The sequence below is a fragment of the Dreissena polymorpha genome, chromosome 4 (assembly GCF_020536995.1).
Source record: "Dreissena polymorpha isolate Duluth1 chromosome 4, UMN_Dpol_1.0, whole genome shotgun sequence".
In the NCBI taxonomy this organism is placed as follows: Eukaryota; Metazoa; Mollusca; class Bivalvia; order Myida; family Dreissenidae; genus Dreissena; species Dreissena polymorpha.
The window spans coordinates 77,035,811-77,041,810 of NC_068358.1; positions in this window are offsets into that span (position 1 = coordinate 77,035,811).

A 6,000-nucleotide genomic window follows, 5' to 3' on the forward strand; every position below is an offset into this window, starting at 1 on the left:
TTACAAGTTTATATTAAACGTATAATACACGCAATTAATAAGACTTATGTTAATTACTACACATACATTGAATGTGTTCCATGTAATACATAAAGTATTTTACTTAGTAAAGTGTCGGCTGCATTCTAATAAATTTTTTTTATAGTAAACACTTTTTGTTCTGACTTAAAAAAAATTCAATTGAACTTATAACCGTCAGTGATTTTATTTATCCTAGTAGCACGGCGATCGCTTATTTAAACACAAAGTCCCTAACGAGACGGCAGTGTATGGCGAGCGGTTCGACGCATAATCCCAAGAAACCAGGTTTCCAATGAAAACATAGGTTATCAGAATGAGAACTATGGTTCCCAAATGAAATCTTTGGTTCTCATGAAAACCTAGGATATCAGAGAGAACGACGCGAAAAGCTGTCGAGAACGTTGTTCTTGTGAAAACCTTGATTATCAAACGAGAACTTAAGTTCTCAGAATGAGAACATAGGTTCTCATGAAAAACCTAGTTTCTCATGAAAACCTAAGGTATGTGTCTATGAGAACCTAGGTTCTCATGAAAAACCTAGTTTCTCATGAGAACCTAGGTTCTCTAGCGTAAACTAAGGTTTTCAAATGAGAACCTAGGTTCTCATGAAAACCTAGGTTCTCATGAAAAACCTAGTTTCTCATGAGAACCCAAGTTCTCATGAAAAACCTGGTTTCTTGGGATTTCATAAACATAGTTTCTCATGAGAACCTAGGTTCTCATGAAAAACCTGGTTTCTTGGGATTATACAACAGGCATAAGCCGTCGGTGACCGCCTATTGTTCATATGTACGACGTTTTCCGTGCATGGGTGTTCTTGAGGAATGAAATTAGTAACGAAATCGGTCGACATTGGTCTGAACACATTAATAAAAAATTAAACTGTATATGAATTACATCTTGAATTGTAAATATCATTTTGAGACTAAAAATTGAAACAAATTCAGATCAATCGTTACATAGGTCATTGTTACAGCATTAAATAAGTTTCAGATATTCAGTTTCCTTGTTCGGGCTTCAAACGACTATACGGTACAGTAATGGGCTATTTTTTAGTTTTCTATTTTAAGTATGTCTGTGATATATTTAAGCAATCATTATGGTATTAATAGAAGTTTAATCTTTATTGATAATGTGTAATAATGTATTATTCAATCTTTAGATATCGGCCCACTCTGCAAGAAAAACTTATGCACTAAAGACTTTGCAAACATATTTCAATAACTTGAGATATCTGCAAAAATAAAGTTCTTAACGGCATGTTTTCATTCTGTCCAGCCCGTGTGTAATCATATGTGAACCCCATTGATCATGTGCTCTGAATAATATGTGTCCGGTATTTCAAATGAGCAAGTTTACGCCGTCCGATGCGTAATTCTGAAAACCTAGTTTCTCATGAGAACCTATGGTTCCCAAATGAAAACCACGGATTTAGTATTAAAGACGCGTAATTCTCGAAACCTATGTTCTCATGAGAACTATGGTTCCCAAATGAAAGCCACGGTTATGGCAAGCAGTTCGACGCATAATCCCAATACACTAGGTTTTTCATGAGAACCTAGGTTCTCATTCTGAGAACCTGAACCTAGGTTCTCATTCTGAGAACCTATGTTCTTACCAGAACCTTGGTTTTCAAATGAGAACCTAGGTTTTCATTTGAAAACTTGGATTCTGGAAGACATGTGCAATCTTCAATCGAGAACCTAGGTTCTCATTCTGAGAACCTAGGTTCTCATTCCGAGAACCTAGGTTCTCATGAGAAACCTAGTTCCTTGGGATTATGCGTCGAACCGCTTGCCATAGCAGTGCAACACTATAATTATTGCTCTTGAATTTTGTTCAAGCTACTAAAATGACAAAATTGATAATTCTTGATACGCAAGTATTGATGAGTATTCACACAAAAATCGGCTCACTGGGAAATCCTTGGACACTTAGACATTCTGGAAGTATATTTAAGATAAACATGCGGATAATTTATTATGCCGGACACAAGAAGCGCTCGGTAATCAATTCAACCGTCACTATAATTGAATCTTGAATTCAGTTCGTCGACGGTAACAATAGGGGTTTACCCCGAAGATTGTCGTGTAAATACTGATGATTCACTGTAAATAATAGCCCATTTCAAATGGATAGTCTATCTATTCTATATTGATTACAATACTGAAATACTAGATTATATAACTACAAAGATGATTTATAAAATCAAACTTGATTTACGTTTATATACAAACAGCAAAAGAACCTGTAAATATTTTGCGCACAAATATTTTATTTCATTAGTTTTAATTTAACGTTCACAAACTTGTAACTTTAAACTTGTTCAAAACTAAACAAGAAATATCTTTAGAAAAGATATACGGCGTTAATTGTGGTTGGAGTTTATGAAAGGTTGAATGAATGAGATCAAGGATAGCGAATGTCTTTTTCTGTGCAGTTCTTAGCTGCATCACACGCAGTACGGGATGTTACGCGGAGTTTTTGCGGCTTATTTAACATTATTACATATTGCTGGTCATAAACCTATAGATACAAAACAACAACAAAGAATAATGGAAGTGAAATTAAAACATATGAGACAACCGGCCACACGCGAATTATCCGTACATATTTTAAATATTTATACGCGCGTTCTTTAAACAAACCTGTTTTAGTGGTTTGTCGGGCATTGCTATTTGATTCGAGTATTAACAGTATCGAGAATCATCGCGCTCATGCTTAATACATTAGTCAATATGGTGGAATAATTCTTGTTAAATTAATTAAAATTAATGTTAATCATGGTATTGTTGAAAACACATTAAGAATATAATTATTGACATTCCACAATTATATCGCCTGACGAAGGTGTAGAATCTACGCACCAATTGTATTAATGTGACGAGTTGAGTGTAAAACTGTTTTATCTATCATGCCTTTTCATAAGAGATCAAATTGTTTCATGCTGAACACGCAGTAAAACAGTGTTAGAAAGACATGTTTCCAATGTTCTGGTGGAATTATCAAATCAGCCAATGGACTAAATGAAGTGTATTCATTCGTGTGTAGCCGCGGGCATTTTTATGAATGTAACCTATAGGTCACCTAAGGTCAAAAGTGACGTTAAACAGCTACGCCGAAAAAAGTTCAATGTTTATATATAAATGTTAAGAAGTCCAACGTCTCTAGAGTATGTTCTTTACATTCTTTACATAAACGCTGTGTTTATTCACTGAATTATTGTGTGATCATTTCGTAACAACGTTTAGTTATTTATTTTAAACACCTTTATTTAGATAATATTTTGCATATTGCACCATCTTTTGGAACAATTGTTCATCATGTTAATTATAATGTTTCTTGTTGATTTAAACGTGTTTTATTCAGCCCAGTTTCAGCACAAGCCAAAGGCTAAAAGAATACTAACTATCACTGTGCAATTCTTGTGAATAACCAGTACTTAGTGTCTGTTTGTAATCGCTACCTGAGGCTTGATGGTAACTGGCGCGTCTTGGTCGCCAGGCGGAAACCATGACCACAATACCAAAGATTCAGTGCTCCATAGTTAAATCCTTATTGAAATAAAATGTTGCATGATAAAAATGCAAGGTGAATTAAACTGTTATTGAAAATATACAGACCGTAGTAATACGAATATTGATTGCTTGCGATTGAATCGAGGTCAACATGATAGCTCCGTAACTGCATGGCAGTATGACACATACTAGTAGTTCGTTATTTCTTATTTACTTTATCATAATCACTTTATTAGGTAATATCCGTGTACAATATTATAATTAATTTGTCCTATCTGATTAAAAATATTTTTAGCAACAAATTATATTTTTGTTTTTAAATCATGGTAAAATGTCATTTTTAATCGAATTAAAATCAACCGTTTCTGTCGATTATTAAAAACTGTGGTTGATACGAGGACAAAGAGATATTTCTTATTTATTACAGAAGCGCTGTTTATTGTACGCAAAACATTAAACAAACATAAGTTTTAAGTAACTTTTGGTTGTTTCTTAAAACTAAGATAAATGATTAATTTGATTTTATTAAACTTTGTACATGACATACTAACCGGACGGACAATACGGACGGTATCCAATTAACTGTGATAACAACTCCTGACGTTCTATTTTACTGCTCGCTCTAGTCTCTATTACACAAAATTGTCTTTCTTTATGAGGTAAATGTATAATCAAGCTTAGATAATTAGACACGAGCATCTGCCTGTTAATACCTTGACCCAGTGTGCCCGCAGCAACTATAGAGGACACTACACACGAACTGTACTAATTTTCAAGACAAGTGTTACCATAATATCCACCAGTCGTGAGATGACAATAAGTGCAACAGACTGACTCGGTACTCAACTGAACTTCCGTGTGGTTTGATGTAGGAATGTATTAATGTCATATGATATATTTTGGTGACTACGTCACATATACGATAAGCCAATGTTTTGTAACAATTAATTCAATGACTGATTGTGTGTTGTTAAAACCCTTGTAAATTAAATGAGTCGCGTTCTGAGAAAACTGGGCATAATGCATGTGCGTAAAGTGTCGTCCCAGATTAGCCTGTGCAGTTCGCACAGGCTAATCAGGGACGACACTTTCCACTTTTATGACATTTTATGTTTAAATGAAGTCTCTTCTTAGCAAAAATCCAATTTAAGATTGAGGCCAATAAATACTCCCTTAGCTAAATCTTCAGATTTAAGTAACAGTTTATTTCTACCCAATAATTGACTGCGTCATATGAGACAGTTGATCTAAATACTGGAGCCTATCATTTTTTAAGAATCAATTTACCAAACTAGAATTTGGTGGACAGTTTGAAAAGGGTTGCTAAGGCGTCTCCTCGTTGATGGTTACGCACTAGTTGGAGGTTTACCAATGATGTTTTTCAATTCAATCAAACTTGTTCAATCGTGTTTTCCAAGCATGTCCACCAATGTTGGTAAAACAGAGACATTGTTAAAAGAACTCCGAGACGTGAATCATATATTCTCAAACACACTTTACTTGACGTTCTTTTTATGGGAACGACATATGATTGATATACGTCTATATAAATTGTACAACACTGTCTGGGCCTAACGAGATCCTCAATTGATACACATGACGAATATTAGCAGAAACATGTTTCATAAAACCAACCGATGTAATTGAAATAAAATGACCGACCGAAACAGACATGTCTTGCATAACAAGACGAATTTTATTTACGCTCGTATTTGAGATTGCACACAGTTTATGTATGGAATGTTGTATTAACTGTTTCAAAGACGTTGCGTAGACGATTCTCCATTTCTGATTATAACGAGGACAATACTGATTTTATGTTAACTTAACCCACCTATGCCTAATGGACTCTCCCATCCTTCTAAAATTGGAGCAATTCATTTCCAAAATAAGGGATGTCTAGTATATTTATTTCTATATTAAGAACATTTCTTACAGAAATACCTTTAAGCAAACAGCACAGACCCTGATGAGACGCCGCATCATGCCAAGGCCCTTTTTCAAGACGCTAGGCATAAATGGGTTAACTTCATTATTATCAAAACAATTAGAACATGAAAAATACAACTGTTCCCATGGACAAAGTTGCTCAACCATTGATTTTAATCTTGTCTGTGAACTAAATCGCGTTGGAGAATTGAACTTAAAAGTTAAACGTTTAAAAGCTATTTTTTTCTGCAGATACAATGGTCAGAAAAAAAGAGTTTATATGTCGGTATATTTATATTTAGCAAATACCAATATGACGTCCACAAAACTACTGTAATTGTCTCTAATATCCTTAAAAAAAGGAATGCGGGGTAACATATAAGATCAATTAATAAACCACACACTGCTTTATTAAAATATTAACGAACAGAAAATATCAATAAATGATTCCATGAAATAACATGAGGTCGGTATTTAAGGGTAGGTCGTGTAACAAACTCAATTGTAAGCTGAATAATATAAATTTACAATA